The sequence below is a fragment of the Rhipicephalus sanguineus genome, chromosome 3 (assembly GCF_013339695.2).
Source record: "Rhipicephalus sanguineus isolate Rsan-2018 chromosome 3, BIME_Rsan_1.4, whole genome shotgun sequence".
In the NCBI taxonomy this organism is placed as follows: domain Eukaryota; kingdom Metazoa; phylum Arthropoda; class Arachnida; order Ixodida; family Ixodidae; genus Rhipicephalus; species Rhipicephalus sanguineus.
The window spans coordinates 23,960,898-23,977,456 of record NC_051178.1 but is presented as its reverse complement, the minus strand read 5'-3'; the positions used below and the strand labels follow the sequence as shown (position 1 = coordinate 23,977,456).

General features: G+C 45.7%; 1 pseudogene; it reads right to left on the bottom strand.

Moving 5' to 3' along the window:
• The window catches only part of LOC125757791 (uncharacterized), a 45,270-nt pseudogene extending 30,028 nt beyond the window's left edge, over positions 1-15,242 (bottom strand).
• Between the last annotated feature and the right edge of the window lie 1,317 nt (positions 15,243-16,559).

The window sequence follows — 16,559 nt, the reverse complement described above, 5'->3', positions numbered from 1 at the left end:
ACTAGTATATGCATATTCTGCTCGCCTTCTACTTCATTTAAAAAGCCTGCGCAACATTACTGAAGACCTACGAAAATGTCACTGGCTTGAATTTACATGCAATGCCTGTGCTTTTCTGGTCTATAATTAGGATACCAAATTTAATTTGCATGGTTGAATTAAGATCTCTACAGTACTCAGTGTTATCTGGAAGAACATACTTTATGAGTTGTCTTAACACCGTGCTGAGCAGGGTTCCCCTTCAACGGGGGCGGGCAGGCAAGGGTTCATCTCAGCACCCTATGAAGTCAAAGTATGAATGTATGGCACAGACTTTCTCAAAGTATTAATGTATGGCACAGGGGGGAGGGGGCGGCAGCCCCCTTGCCCTCCTTGTGCACACGGCTATACATGCACCTAGCGTTCCTTTTTTTCACAATGTGAGTGTTAAGATGCTTTGCTTTTAACTGAAGCAAAACAGAAATGCGGGCCAGTTGGTACTGGTTCATAATTGTATACGTAAAGCATTGAGACGACAGGGAAAAGAAAGAGCACAACACAATGCAATTGTTGTGTGAAAATAAATATTTCCAACCACAGTGTCGGAACTGAACGAAAACCGAAAACGAAAAACGAAAAAAACGATATTTTGGACCGGAACGAATACGTAACCGAAACTTTATATATTATTTCGTTCCGGAGTGAAACCGACATTTTTTCAATCGGTTTTCGGTTCACGAGAAAACTTCGCAATCCGGAACAACTGAGCTCGTGCAATGTGAGCATATCTCCGGGTAGAGTATTAGCACGTACCTCAGGCAGGAATTCCAAAGCAATATGTTGAAATTGTGCGAAAAACGAAAAGTGTGGCAACCAGAGATGTTTATATTAAGGCAAGTGGACTTTTTCGCGCCTCCCACGCATGCCAAAGTGGAGAGGGCATGGTCGGCGCTGAAGTTTGTTACAGCGAAAGCTGTTATGAGATCACAACAGCTGATTTTGGCGCCATAGTTGTGCACCGCAGTCGTTGTCCATGACTGCTAACGCGTGAAATAAGAAAAAAATGTTACAGCGGCTTAGCTCGGCTATGCCAGGATAACGTAGCGTTAGCAAAGGTTCAGCTGATTGTTCTTAGCTTTCCTGATTGTCTAGTATTAGCTTGATTATCATGCTTACTGCTGCTCCAATGACACACACATGGTATACATATTATGTGGCACATGTATATTTATTTTGCCAAGCAACTACTTCGGGATCCGATGAGTTAAGCGAGATAAGCTTCTCCGCTCTTCTACGCCGTTGAGCAGCATTTGCGCTCTCCTTCTCCATGGCTAAACCGCACCGGGAAACGCCAGTCAGGGGCGCTATCAATGGCTCCAGTGCAGTGTCAGAATGCTTCCCACCAGTTGCGGAGTTGCCACTCCAGTAGTGAAATGACTCCGAAATCATTCCACATTTTCGCGACTCCGGAATGGAATGCGGACAACGCTTGAAGAAATGGAACGGGAATGGAATTAAGGTTCTTTTGCACGCAATGGAATGGGAATGAAATTACGTCTTTTTCCGAAAATAGAGCACGTTTTCGTCTACGTGCTGTTTTTCAAACTTCAAACATCAGTAAGACAGAGCCTCGAATATAACAATAAAGCAGTATTTTTAAAATCGCTTGGCTGATCACAAGCACAATATATTTATAAGCAACGCACCTACTACAAACAGAGGCATAAGTTAGTATACAAACAAATGCATTATCCCAGCAGATAGTGAAGGGAGAAACAAACTACCCCTGCGCGTTGGTTCGCATTGATACCCCCACACGAAAGTGGCGAATACTCTATGCACAGCCTGATCTTTATCTCACGAGCAGTTTAGTACGTGACACGTAAATAACTTTTGCGACAAGGAAAACACTGCATACCTGCGCACAGGCGAACACAGAAAGTTCTCCTCACCACATCCATGCTTGCGAGGCGCGCTTGACAACCATCAGTGCTGACTAGTAGTGCGGCCCAGTGTTTCGTATTCGATGCAAAGGCACTAGGTGCCCGAGGGCTGCACTGTTCCAAGTAATACAAGCAGATCTAGATGGTTTTGCTCCCCATTAACCAAATCTAAGTTTTCTCCATATATGGGGCTAGCCATGAATTGGATGTGTAAACATGTCATGCTCTTCCCTCCGGACCAAATAAATGTCTTTTCTCTTTCTCTCCCTCTCGCTTTCTCTTCATATTAACGACCGCTCCAGACGCGTGGTAAAACTGCTTAGTCTTCTTGAATACTACATTTTTCAGCATAAAAATACGCTCTGTCGTTATTTTAGCATTAACGCATTTAAGCGTAAACTTTATTAAAACATCACCATTTGTTCAAACATGCTGACCGTCCAAATACTATAGGCAGCGGATGAACTGCGCCTATGGGAATTAGTGCGAGGGTTGTACTGCACGAGATGTCACCAAGCTGCTATCCCTCGACCTTGGTAACGTGTTTTGCGTACTTTTGCAGTTCTTAATGCATCTGATGGCATCAGCTTTATGAGGCGCTCATTCTTAACTCGATAAAACTATCAAGATGCGCCTTTCCTGCTTTGAGGAATTACAGGAGTGGAATTGAACTGCCCGGCCATTCCCGAAGTGGGAAGGGGCTAAGTTTTTTTCGTTCCGAGGAATTGAAAGAAATAGAATTGCGGCAAGTCCTAATTCCCCGGAATGGAACTGGAATGGTATGGAGGCTCCCATTCCGCAACACTGCTTCCCACTCACTGCAACGTGCTCAGCCATAATTCCTCATCGTCATCAGCCACAGCACAAAGTGCACTGCCTTACAGATGTGTAGCGGGTACCACGTTTCCCCCCAAAACGAAAAATTGCATAGTGGGAACTTCGCTACTTGAGAAAAATTACGATGATTTATGACGTAGTGGGTACCTGCATGTGTACTTGCATTAGTTTCCCCAAGAGAGTCTACAACGGGCTCTACAAAGTCCGCTCCTCCAGCTTTCGCAGTGACTGTGCTGCGTGTTCCGCGTAGGCTTGACGATACTTTTATCAGAACAGCGGTCTCGGACATCAGAGAGTACACTAAGTGACGTGCTGCTTCTGAGATCTTGTTCACTCCCTTGACACAAAGCATTGAGCCCACAAAAAAAATCGTATTAGTCTTTTGAGAAAATAAATAAGTACTATGACTTTGAAATTATTACTGCTCTGTGCGAGTTGGTAGGAATTCGTGGTAGAGTTGCTTCCGCTCCTCTGATGAACGTGTTTTGTCCCGCTTGTCCCGCTTTCCAAAGAGGAGGGCAAGTAACTCCATCACAAATCCAATGTTTTTTTATGATTAGTTCAAATTTGTGCGCAAAAAACTATTATGAACCGTTACGGAACATTTTTTTTTCGTTCCGGAATAGAAACGGAACGGAACTTTTTGCGGTGGAACGAAACTAAAACCGAAACGAGAAACATTTCGTTCCGACACCCTGTTTCCAACCTTATGCATGCATTGTTAATCCACAGTGCATGTTGTCATCTGAAGAACCAGCCAAATTTAGTAAAAGATAAAATCCTTCTAATTAAAGGTGACAATACTTTTAGCACAACCAGATACACAATTAAGACTACAGAAGGTTTTAACGGTTTAGGTTTTCTTCGCCATGTACCGCTCTTTAGCACGACGCAGCCACTCTTTTATTTGGAACTCCACTTCACTCCATATTGCGTCCTTCAGGTATTTTGTCCACCTCACGGCTTCTGGAATAAACAGAAACACTTGAAAAGTTTCATTACAACAAAGACAAGCGTAATTGCACAGCAAAATATACTAACCAAAAAGCACCTTCCACAGTTGGATGTCTCTGAAGCGTTCCTTGCCTTTGCGGCCATGCATACTGAATTGCATTTCAGCAGCATCGTTCATTAAATGATTCAACATTGTCTTCACGGTGACATCTAATGTTATTGCACTAAAGGTAGTAAATTCGACAATCTAGAATTGAGAACTGGATTTAGAGTGGGGTCTTATTGCATTGCTGGTGTTAAAACACGTTGTCAAACTGCTAAAATGATATCATTTAAAATGATGAATGCTCAAATAAACGACAAAAGTAATAAGAGAGCTTAAACATCAAAACCTTTATTGCAATTATAATGCTGATCACTCACCAAGGCTTCAAGTTTCTCATCAGTGAGACTGGCGTCAAATGCCTTGACAGCTTCAACGGATTGCAGTGGCTCAGCCAAAACGTCTGGCGTGAAGCTTTCCGCTGGCTTTTCACTTGTGATCATCAGGGTTGACAGCATGTCGATGATTTCAGTTTGGGTGTGTCTGATTATGCTCATGGTTGTTAGGATGCGTTAGGACGTAGGAGTCTCAGAGCAGCGTTAGTGTTAGGACGTAGGAGTCTCAGAGCAGCGATGAAAATAGTTAAAACAGTGCGAATATCGTGCGACAGTCAACATACCAGCAGAACTCAGAACGTTCGTGCAGTTCTGTGGTTGACCTAAAAAGAAAAAGTATGCTGCATTGTTTTTTGTTGAGTTAAAACCCCAGAAGCAGCTCTATTGGCAAGCAAAATGTGCCTTCTTCAGTTCCCCACACAATTATTAATTGAAACCTCAAGTACTTCAGTAACAAAAGCAGATTAGATTTGAATTCTGAATTAGTTGGTGACATGCAAGTCTGTGCGAGGAAGACATCTGAACAGCAAAATTATATACCTTGGTGGTGCCGTCCTGATACACATACCAATGCTGGCTGTTGTGGCTCCAATGAACTGTTAGAAGCTGCAGAGCATCAAGATGGTGGAGTGTATCGTGGAATACAAGAGAACAAATAAAATGAAAACAATGCTTGCATATTTCTGCTACAAGACACCCTTCAGCTAGGTCCACGGACTCCCAGTTGACTTTCTCTCAGGTAGTGCATGGCTAGGCGCTGTAGAAAGAAAGATAGAATGCTTTATAATGTATAGCTGGCTGTTGTGGCTGCAATGCATTGTTACTAGCTGCAGAGCATCAAGATGGTGGGGTATATCATGGGATGCAAAGAAAAAAAGTAACTGGAAAATACGCTTACATGTTTCTCCTACATGACTACCTTCAGCTGGTTTCATGGGACTCCCAGTTGACTCTCTCTTAGTGCCTGGCTATGTGCTCTAGAAAGAGAAATAGAATACTTTGTAGCATAACGAGAGCTTGAGGGGCATTTACCACCATGTAGGTATTAGAACATCTTTATTCTACAAACTACATTATCTGAATTCGTACTACTCAGAATCCTTGTTCAATAAAAGCCAGTTGACCAATTACAGTTAAATATATCAATTGACAGCAACAAGTAGCTTGTGCAGGTTGATATGGTACATTTTGGGATGACAATGCCTGAGTCCCCGCGTTAAATAAATAAACCATGTTAGCAAACTACACATACACGCTTGTTCCACAGAAAGCTCAGTGGCCAGTTCCAGGGGACATTGTTTCAAGTTTCAAGTTTATCTTGCATTTCCTTTTTACAGCAAAAAAGAAAACGCAAGGGCAAGGAACAAAAAGCTGCAAAACAGCAGCTTGACGAGGTTCCTGCCCCCTTGGTTTGGCTACGAAACATACAACATGTATACATATAGAGGGAAAAATACATATTCACACGCTTCTATGTCCACATATCCATGTATATACAACATCTGAAAACTTTTCCATTTATCCATTAACACAAAATGTCTACATCTATTCACATACAACAGTTTTCATACGTACGTGCGATTCAGCATAGAAAAAAATTTATACAGTAATTTGCGCACATAAAAACTTAGTCGATGCAGCAATGATTAACGCGCACATACATAAAAATACTTAATAAGGGTTTAATATCGAAATCGACACTGTATCGCTGAACAAGACAGGCAAAAAATATATATACATAAATACACAGATAAAGTAAGGAGTACGAAAGGAAGAAAACTAAAGAAGAAAAAGGACAAAAGATGAATGTGAAATTTGCAAATAATATTCATGTGATTGTACTCTTATTTAATAGGTTAGATTTTAACGCCTTTTTTGTAAGAGTGCTCAACTCGCGTTTTGAGGAATACAACACATTTAATACCCAAGGCACTTGGTACTGTAATCGATATGAGCCGTAATTTGTTCTTGAAAATGGCAAAACCCAGTGGTTTCGTTTCCTGAATTCATATTGTTACGTGCACAAGAGGTGTTTAAGGGGTATTTAATGAACACCGAGGCACAAAAGACCGTGGTGATCGGAGGAGCAGCGTCGTCGTCGTCTTCCTCTTCTCCAGCTGCTCTCGATTCCCTCTGGCAGTGACACTTCGTAACATTCCTCCTCTCTCAGACGAAGCCCTCCGGGCGAGTCATTCCTGCTTTCTTCCCGTGAATGGCTTCAGGCGGGCAACATCCGTCACCTCAGTCTTGCGTGAACGGCGGCCACTTGCAGTAAGACGCGCTATCTCGTAATTGACATCGCTTAGACGATCGAGAATAACGAACGGGCCGGTGTAGTCTGCGAGAAGTTTTTGGCTCAAGCCGCGTCGGCGTACTGGAGTCCACAGCCAAACGCGATCACCGGGAACATAGGTGACATGCCGGTGTTGGCTGTCATAGCGTGTTTTAGAGCAGTCTTGCGCGGCCAATGTACGTAGGCGTGCAAGTCGACGAGCCTCTTCTGCACGACACAATGTCTCGGCGATAGACAAATCATCATGGATAATAAAAGGAAAGACAGTGTCCAGCGAATGACGCGGTGAACGTGCGTACAGGAGGAAGAAAGGGCTATAGCCTGTGGTTTCGTGCTTCGCAGTGTTGAAAGCGTATGTCACGAACGGTAATACTTCATCCCAGTTTTTGTGGTCCGAAGCGACGTACATTGATAACATGTTTATCAATGTTCGGTTTGTGCGCTCGACGAGGCCATTAGTTTGCGGATGATAAGCTGTTGAGTGACGGAATTTGGAGGCACACGAACGGAGTAATTTTTCCACAACATCGGCAGTAAACTGGCGACCACGGTCACTTATTATCACTCGAGGAGGCCCATGTCGAAGTAAGATGTAGTGGAGTATAAACTCAGAAACCTGGGCTGCCGTGGCGGAGGATAAGGCTGCCGTCTCGCAGTACCGTGCCATGTAGTCAGCACACAAAGTTATCCACCTGTTGCCTCTCGAAGAACGCGGAAACGGTCCGATCAAGTCTATGCCGACCTTTTCGAACGGAGTGCTGGGTGGATCTACTGGCTGGAGGTAACCGACTGGAGCTGAGGTAGGTCGCTTGTGGCTCTGACATTGGGTACAACAAGCCACATAGGTGTCAACTGTTTTGCACATTTGAGGCCAGTAGAATCGGTCTTTGGTGCGGCTTAGTGTTCGCGTGGTCCCCAAGTGACCAGACGTCGGGTCATCGTGCGTAATGCGCAGAACAGATGTCTGAAGGGACTCGGGAAAAACCAGTAGAAAGCGAGCGCCCGTCGTTGATAAGTTCCTCTTGTAAAGAAGACCATCTCGGGTGCAAAATTGACCTTCGCTTATGGAGCCTTGCGTTGGAGGAAAAAGAGCTTTCAAGCTGGGGTCTTTGCGCTGCTCAGCGGCGAAAGTCGAAGCATCCGGAAAGTCAGCTGACAGAGAAGTGATAAGATGGTCAAAGTTGTCGGCTTCACAATCTGTCGTCGGTAGTGGCATCCTAGAAAAGCAATCCGCATCAGCGTGTCGACGGCCACTTTTGTACGAAATAGTGAATTCGTATTCTTGTAGACGAAGGGCCCATCGAGCGAGGCGTCCGGGTGGGTCGCAAAGGTTGACCAACCAGCCTAGAGAATGGTGATCTGTTACGATGGTAAACGGGCGACCGTAAATGTACGAGCGAAACCGCTGCACGGCAAATACGACTGCAAGGCATTCCTGCTCGGTTACAGTGTAGTTGCGTTCAGGCTTGCTTAAGGAACGGCTTGCATACGCTACGACATGTTCTTTGTTGCCAGAGCGCTGAATAAGAACGGCGCCGATGCCGACGCCACTTGCGCCTGTGAATCTCTGTCGGAGACGAAGGGTCGAAGTGCCGAAGGATTGGTTGTGAAGTTAACAGAAACTTCAGCTAGCGAAAAGCGGTATCACAGTCAGGGGTCCACTGAAACGGAGTGTTCTTGCGTAGAAGATTCGTGAGGGGGTGACAGATATCCGAGAAGCCGGGTATGAACCGCCGAAAATATGAGCAGAGCCCGATGAAGCTACGAAGCTGTTTCAGAGATTTAGGAGGTTCGAATGATGCAACGGCTTCTGTCTTCTGTGGGTCAGGTCTAATGCCATCTTTATCGACGAGATGTCCTAACACTAAAGTTTGACGCTCAGCAAAATGGCACTTCTTTGAATTCAACACAAGCCCAGCCTTTTCAATACAGTCGAGCACAATATCCAGACGAGTAATATGCTCCTGAAATGTGCGTCCAAAAATTACTACGTCATCAATGTAGCACATACAAATCTGCCATTTCAAGCCCCGCAGAATAGTGTCCATGAATCTTACGAATGTCGCCGGCGCAATACACAATCCGAACGGCATCACGTTGAATTCGTACAGCCCGTCTGGGGTAACGAATGCCGTTTTTTCCTTGTCAGCTGCGTGCATTGGAGTTTGCCAATAACCGGACCTTGAATCAACAGAGGAAAAATAGGAAGCAGAATGTAAACAGTCTATGGCGTCATCAATACGCGGCAGCGGATAGACATCTTTTTTGGTAACGGAATTCAGTCGGCGATAGTCTACGCAGAATCTCCACGTACCATCTTTCTTCTTCACAAGAATGACTGGTGCGGCCCAGGGACTCGCCGATTCTTGAATTACTCCCTTCGTTAGCATCTCTTGCACTTGCTCGTTGATAATCTCGCGCTCTGATGGTGCCACTCTGTAAGGCTTCTGCCGTATGGGATGCGCGGACGCGGTGTTGATTCGATGACGTATTCGAGACGATGGAATTGAGGGCATTTGGCTGCGTTTTGAGAAGTCGAACACTTTAGAGTGCTTGGAGAGAACGTTAAGGAGGGTGTGACGTTCGCTTTGGCTAAGTGACTTGCTGATCATTTGTAGCAGTTTTAAATGATCTGACCGTTGAGATGCTACATGTCCGTTCTCGCCTGCAGCATCGAGAAGAGCCACCAGCGTCGTAGATGATTCGGGGTTGAATGCAGCAAGTTTCATGCCACCAGGCAACACTGCAGGCTCTATTGAATTGTTCATTCCCCACACACTTGTGCGTCTGTTAAATACAGACACCACGCAATGGGGGACTAAAATGTTCTTTTTCACACAGGCCCAAGGAATCTGTTCGAGTGTGGCGTCGAACGTGGCGAGGTCGTTACTAGAACAAGTCACTGGAACACGCATGGCAGAGAATGCAGGAACAAGCGTGTCCTCGGAGACAAAAAAGCTACAATCATCACGCGGTGAATTCTCCAAGAGCGCAGCTGGAAAACTACCGTGCACGGAAAGGTGCCCACTTCTGCAGTCAACGGTTGCCCCACACTCCCGCAAGAAATCGATTCCCAAAATAACGTCATGCGTGGATCGCGTAATAACAGCAAATTCTGTGGGAAACACTTTGCCGCACAAGGACACATCCACAGTACAAACTCCCACAGGACACAACGCGTCACCACTCACACCACGTAATGTCACTCCACGACTCAAACAAAACATCACCTTAGGCCCAAGAAGGTTCTTGAAATTAGCACTCATTACACAAATAGTCGCACCCGTATCCACAAGTGCCATGGTAGGGACACCATCAACAAGCGCGTGAACTTTGTTCTTGAGCATAAACAATGACGGAGGTATGTCTGTCGATAGTGCCTGGTATCCTGCGGCCTCACCCCCATTGGCCGCACCTGCTAGTATTCCGGCGGCGGTGATTGCGTACGACGCCGCGGCGATGGGGATCGTGAAGCACGTGGAGCTGGCGGCGGAGTCAAGCTTCGATCAGAGGCCGGCGACGGGTAGCGTAAACTGGCAGATGTGCGTGGTGGCCGTGGCGTAGAGAACGTGTGGTCAAAAGGCGGGGTGTCCATGGGCAAGGGCTCTCGCTGGTATGAAGGGCGGTAGTTGCAGAAACTTGAGATGTGACCCGGAACACCACATCGGTAGCACACCGAAAGAGGTCGGGACACACGCGGCTGCTCAGAGTAGCCAGCCCTATGAGAAGGCGTAGGATGGGAATATCGCTCTTCACGGGCACCGTAGCCAGCCGAATTTCGCTGAGGGAAACGAGGTGAGCGCAAACGTCGTTCGTCATTCGAGGGTGGCCGATACGAGAACCCAGATCGTCGTGTGCCTCTGTATTCGTCGGAATCTGCCGAATTAACTTATGGTTGCCATGGAGCCACAGTAGCCGGGGTTCGTGCGCGTTCTGCGTCTCTTGCATAGCTGTCCTGGAAGTCGCTGGGGTCATGAGAGATTCGCTGACACCGAAACAGTTCTTCTCTCACAATCTGCCGTATTGTCGATGCCAGGTCATTGGGCGTCATTGTGTCGACACTAGCCACCGTCGGGACGTTAGAGAGACGGCCAAATTTTGGCGCTATCCGTCGCATCTTTAGCGTTTCAAATGTGCGACAATGCTGCATCACGTCGGACACGGAGGTCAGGTTCTCTTTTCCGATCTGGAAATTGTACACATCTTCCGCTATCCCCTTCAGAACGTGTCCAACCTTATCTTCTTCAGTCATCCTGGCATCCACTATGTTACACAGCTTCAAAATTTCTTCAATGTACGTGGTACACGTCTCACCTGGAAGCTGTGCCCTCTGAGCCAATGTCTGCTCCGCCCGCTTCTTCTTCGCGTTGGAATCACCGAAACACTTCTGTACTTCCTCAACAAAACGATCCCAAGATGTGAACATGTCTTCGTGGTTCTCATACCACATGAGAGCTGTGTTAGTCAGTGAAAATACAACATGACTGAGCTGCTCTGACGAATCCCAGCCGTTGCTTCTGCTCACCCTCTTGTATTTCTTCAGCCACTCGTCCACGTCTTCTCCAGAGGTCCCGCCAAAGTTCGGCGGAACTCGATAGTAAGGCAAGGAACCTATCGCTGTCGCCCTCGAAGCACCAGCGCTCTGGTCGTGAGACATCTCGATCGGCGATGGTGGGAGTCCGGCAAGACGGCGGCTGCGGCGAAATCCAGGTAGTAGTGCTTCCGTCGTGGGGTTCGTCGTACCCAGCACCTTCCACCAATCTGTTACGTGCACAAGAGATGTTTAAGGGGTATTTAATGAACCCCCTCCGCTGCTGCTGCTTGCGCGACAGCCCCGTTTGCATCTGCATTGCACTCCGGCAGCGATGTGCTGTCACTAGTAAGGCAAGGAAAGATGGAGAGCAAGTTTTTTCCCCGACCCAAGTGTTGCCCAGAAGTGGAATTTTTATGGTTTCTTCGCCACGAGAGTCGGGAGAGTTGCCCTCGAGGGGAGGGGGGGGGGGGGGACTGTGTTTAGTGCTGGCGGGGCTGGCTAGCCATTCTTGTTGTTGTTAACGTTATCCCGTGATGGTGGCGAGGATTTCTTCTTCTATGTTTGTTTGGCGGATGCAGCAGAATTGCGAGGGGGGGCAGGCTCCTGTCCCTTTTCTCAGTGGCACAATCGCGAGGGGGCCAGCGGGGGAGCAGGCAACCTGTGGGGGCCACTGTTTGTTGTTGTTGTTGACGTTGTCGTGGGGATGATGTTTACGCTCTAAGCTTCTCTCAGTGCCCTCAACCCCTCTCTCTTCCCCCCTTCTTCATGCCAACAGGAATGGGGGAAAAACAAAAAGCACAGTTGAGTTGATCAAAGTCCTCGTAGAAGGCGTATGAAAATGTTCCGTGGAGGGACCTGTGGTTTGAGAAGAGTCTAAAGAAAGTGAGAGAGGTGCATTATCCTGAAGGACAGGGTAGTCCCATCGACGGCTTTGCGTGAAGCTTTGGTTTCCGTCTCGTTTCTACTGTGCAGCACATACGTGTCGAAGGAAGGTTGGACTGCAGCAAACTCTTGAGGGGCATCAGTTGCCTCAAAAGTGACACTTCGTAACAATATAATGGTTCCTGTGACACAACTAGGTTACACAAGTTGAAAAATATTACATTGTTGCACCGGATATACTTTTTGATTTTCAAAACAAGGTTATAATCGTAAAAGTGTTCAATAGGCAGTACATTGAGAGTGCGGAATATTTCGTTGGTATGTGCATTAAATGGAGCAGTGACAACATGCCGAATAGTTTTCTTTTGTAAAGTTTGTAAGCTATGAATGTTTGTTTTTGATGTCGTGCCCCACACTAGATTACAGTAACTGACATGCGATAGGAAGAGACTGTTATACTAGTTTTATTTTGGTAGGAAGTTACTAGTAGTTTACCTACTAGCAACTAGTACCTACTACCTACTAGTTACCTACTAGTTTACCTACTAGTTACTAGTAGTTTACCTTACCTTTATTACTAGGAAGTTTACTAGTTTTATTTTCGTAGGAAGCATGTATCGTAATCGGCAAATAACACCACATGCTCTGGCTAGTTTAGACGCAATACGTTCAACATGTGCGTCCCAGTTTAAATGATTGTTAAAGATAACGCGTAATATTTTTACGTTGTCAACTAATTCTATCTTGTCTGACCTAGGTAAAGAGCACTGCTGCAGTTTACATGTTTTTGCGGTGGTGTGAACAATACAGCCTTAGTTGTTTTTGTATTAATTGGTAATGAATTTAAGTCACTCCACTTTTGTAGTATGCTCGAGGATGTGTTTGCTACGTTTACGAGATGTACGATGTCAGGAGACTAAAAAAAAAGACTGGCGTCATCCGCGTACACTACAAACTGAGCATGTTTCGTTATATTTGTTATGGCATTAATGTAAAGATTGAATAAAACAGGTCCAAGTACGCTACCTTGGGGAACACCTTGTGTTAAGGATCTTGCTGATGAGAGTTTTGATCCAATAGCGACGCACTGTTTTCTGTGTTGAAGATATGATTTTATAAGTTTGAGTGTAATGCCGCGAAATCCGTAATGCTCCAACTTTGAGAATAGTGTTTCATAGTTAATAGAATCAAAAGCTTTCGAAAAGTCAATGAAAACGCCTAGAGTTAATATTTTGTTCTCAGAGTTGTTTAAGATTAATTCTTTTTGCGATAACAGCGCAAGCTCCGTTGACATTCCACTGCGGAATCCATACTGCGTATATGATAAGATATTATGTTTATCACAATATTATATTGTGGTGCTTGCATATGCACTGCAGAATGACAAGAAGAAAAAAAACTTGAAAATATTTAATAGAGTGGCTGTGCTGGTAACTGGGAGAATTCCAGAAAACAGTTTTTCCCTGTAGTCATTTCCAATTGGCTTTCAGACATCAGATGACAAACTGCCGAGATGGCAGCCCATGTCAAACCTCAACAGCAAAAACGTCCCTGCAAATCATCATTTTTCCTTCAGCGTGTTTTGAATGCTTCCAAAAAGTCAGGCTTCTAGTTGCGGGGTTTTATTCCTATTACTGCTCCTGGAAGAGATGAAAACAGGTTCAATATTTCTCTATAAATGTTAGGGAGACAATTATTGGTGCGCCCTGGCCAAGGTATTGATGTGGATGCAACTTTGGTGACCCGAATGTCTTGAGGTCCTTGATACACTGGGTAATGTCCTAAAACTTTTCGCGTTTTTCTGCAAAGAAATCTTTAAAGTGGCAGTATTTATTGCAGATGAGGTCGCCACAGGTGGCAGACATCTGGCTGCTCCAAAAAACATTTTTAGCCGTGGTTGGCGACTTCATTTTGGGAAGTGATGTCAGACAACTTAAGGGAAAAAGTATTTTCAGATATTGTCCCCCTGCTCAGAGGATATGATCACAAAAAATGAAAAATCGCCTTTATGAATTTTAGAAGTTGCATCTGCCACCAGGTTGACATGAAAGATGGGCCCATAAATGCTAACTTTCTCTTCTCTACAGCAAGTATGACTAATTAAAATTAATGTCTTCAATATATTTTTTGCACTCACAGAGCAGTTTGGAAGTGCATGTGTTAAAGGTCCATGTGTTAAAGGACCACTAAGACCAAAAGTTCAAACTCTAGGTGTTCCATCTCATAGGCAGGCATCGCCGACCTAGAATCAGTAGTGAATGCAGCCTTGAACATATACTTTATTATGGCTTTGACGTAAGCGCACCTGCGCATTTAAGCTGGCTGCCCCTCGCGACATCGCATGATGCGCAGCGTGACATTTCGACCTTTCCTCGCATATCGACGCACAAACGAAAAGATTCGCGAGGCACACGTCGAGCGCCTTCATCCCTCTTTTCTGTCACTCTGTAGTGCTGTGCTGGCTGCACGCAACTGACTTAAAACGTCACTGGAACATGTCGAAAGTGATTTAAAGTAGACCGAAATTTTGACAGGATTACGTGCCTGGAGCATCACACTGGAGCTGATACTGCAGTACCCGCGTCGTTTTACGTTTCTCCGCACGTGGGGCCTCGTTTGAAAAAGCGCGCTCGCAGTGTCAACCAGGCTTGAGCACACGTGATCTTATGGCCCTCTACCATAGTCGGGCGCTAGTGTTCCATGATTTTGGCGGGCGTTTCGAAGTGACGTGAAAATTGATCATAATGAACAATGATATTGTAATAATTCTATGTTACGGTAAGTCCAACTCAATTTCGGTTTGACCACACCAGCTCTACTCATTAGGCATAAAAATAACAAACGACACTTTGCTGTCATACGTCCTCATAAACAGAACTGGCATGCACCTTCGTCACGCATGCTTTCTTGTCAAATAAATAAATCACATTACGTGTGTTGCTCGGTTCAGTGAGCTCCAATGGGGCATCCGGCAGGTCGTCAGCCTCGGACTCGCCGGAGGATTCCAGCCAAGCAGGGCGAGCTCTCTTCCTCTTCGCGAGGTTTGTCGTCCTCTGACGTGGACACGTCCGAAGAAAACCTGGAGCGATCCAGCTTCCTTCGTGCCTCCTCGTATGTACCTAAGGTTACAATTGGCACATAACAGTTACAAATCATATTGAACCCTGATTGCACCTGTACGACCAAACTTACCAAACAGCGCCTTCAGAGATGCGTCATAAGGTTTAAAATCTGGTCTCTGTAGCAGTCCTTTCCGTACCATTTTTGCCGCCTTATATGCACTCACATTAGGCCACAAACATTTTGTACCCCTGATCCATGTACCGGGCACAACTTCCACCTCGCGTGCCTTGCCAACCTTGAGCTCCACAACTGCATACATCTGAAAATAATGTTTATCATGACGGCTCATCGTTATGAATATTCCTCCAGCTTGTGCGTTGAGGGAGCTCGCCATTCAACGGGACACGGTAACACATGCATGTAAAACCAGTGCGCACGGCATGTTGCTCAACAGGCGCAATCTTTTACAAAAAAGTGCCCATGACGTGCAGCTCAAGCGCAACAACTACGAGAGCGTAGTGTGTAAGCACTACAAGACTACAGCGACAAGCGCAGCAAGACACGCGCAATGCAAAAGCTGTGTGTATTACGTAGCTTCGAAGTCAAGAGGAACGAAGAACGTGCGTGGGAGCACGCACCTTTGGCTGTATACGTGGGGCAAACCACAGAATATAGTCAAATTTCAATACAGAAATGTGCTAGCTGATCACGAACGACGGTTCTAATCGTGGAGTTGTAGCTACGTCGGCTACGTGACGTGGTGACGTACTGAAAGGTTCGTTCAACAAATTTCCCGGGTAATGGCGACCTCTGAACATGTCTCAACCTGACCGCCTGACCAGCTGACCTGACAGCTAGTGTAACCGATATATGGATCTACCATCCGTAGAGAATGCTTGAGGCAAGGAGGTTATTTAACCACCTTGGCTTGAGGCATCTGATTCGTGAACTCAATGATAGTGCCCTCTAAAAATTATGCGTATCTTTTTTGTTAGTCCTCGCATGTGATAAAAAGTGTTGCAAAATCTTGAAATGCGTGAACGGTTCTTAAGCTTTTGTAATTTATTTATTTTAATAATAATGCGCTGTCCCGTTGGACCCTAATTTTTTTTAGCAGAGCCAAGTCAATCCACGTTCAAATCCAAGAGCATCTTTTGACATGTTTGGCGGCATCTTGGGCGGCATGCTTGACGGCATAGTCTTGTTTTCAAGCCTGCGACCGACATGCGACAGATGAAGGCATCGTAAAAAGTCTGCAAGGTGGCAATAGAGCTCCAGAAAGTTTTCTTTCGCCCGCAGTTGTCACCCGAAAGATCACCAACTGGAGACATTGCATAGGTAAGTGGTTTAATGCGACTTTTCAGCTGTTAATGAGAATGCATCGGAAGTCCAATGTGAAATGGGGAGGCGCAGGTCCTCTGTCGTCGAACTATTATGGGGGTTTTCCCTCATAGAAGTAGCAGTCACTTGTACTGAGGCGGTGCGTGGTCATTATTTATGGCTTGTCAGTCCCCTTAAACCGCCCTGATCAGGCCGCTCTGACTTCCGCAGTGGGCAAGCAATAGCTGCGTGTTCGAATTCGCCAGCAGCGCTTAACGATGAAGTGTATTGTTTGAATTCGTGCATTGCGAAGTCT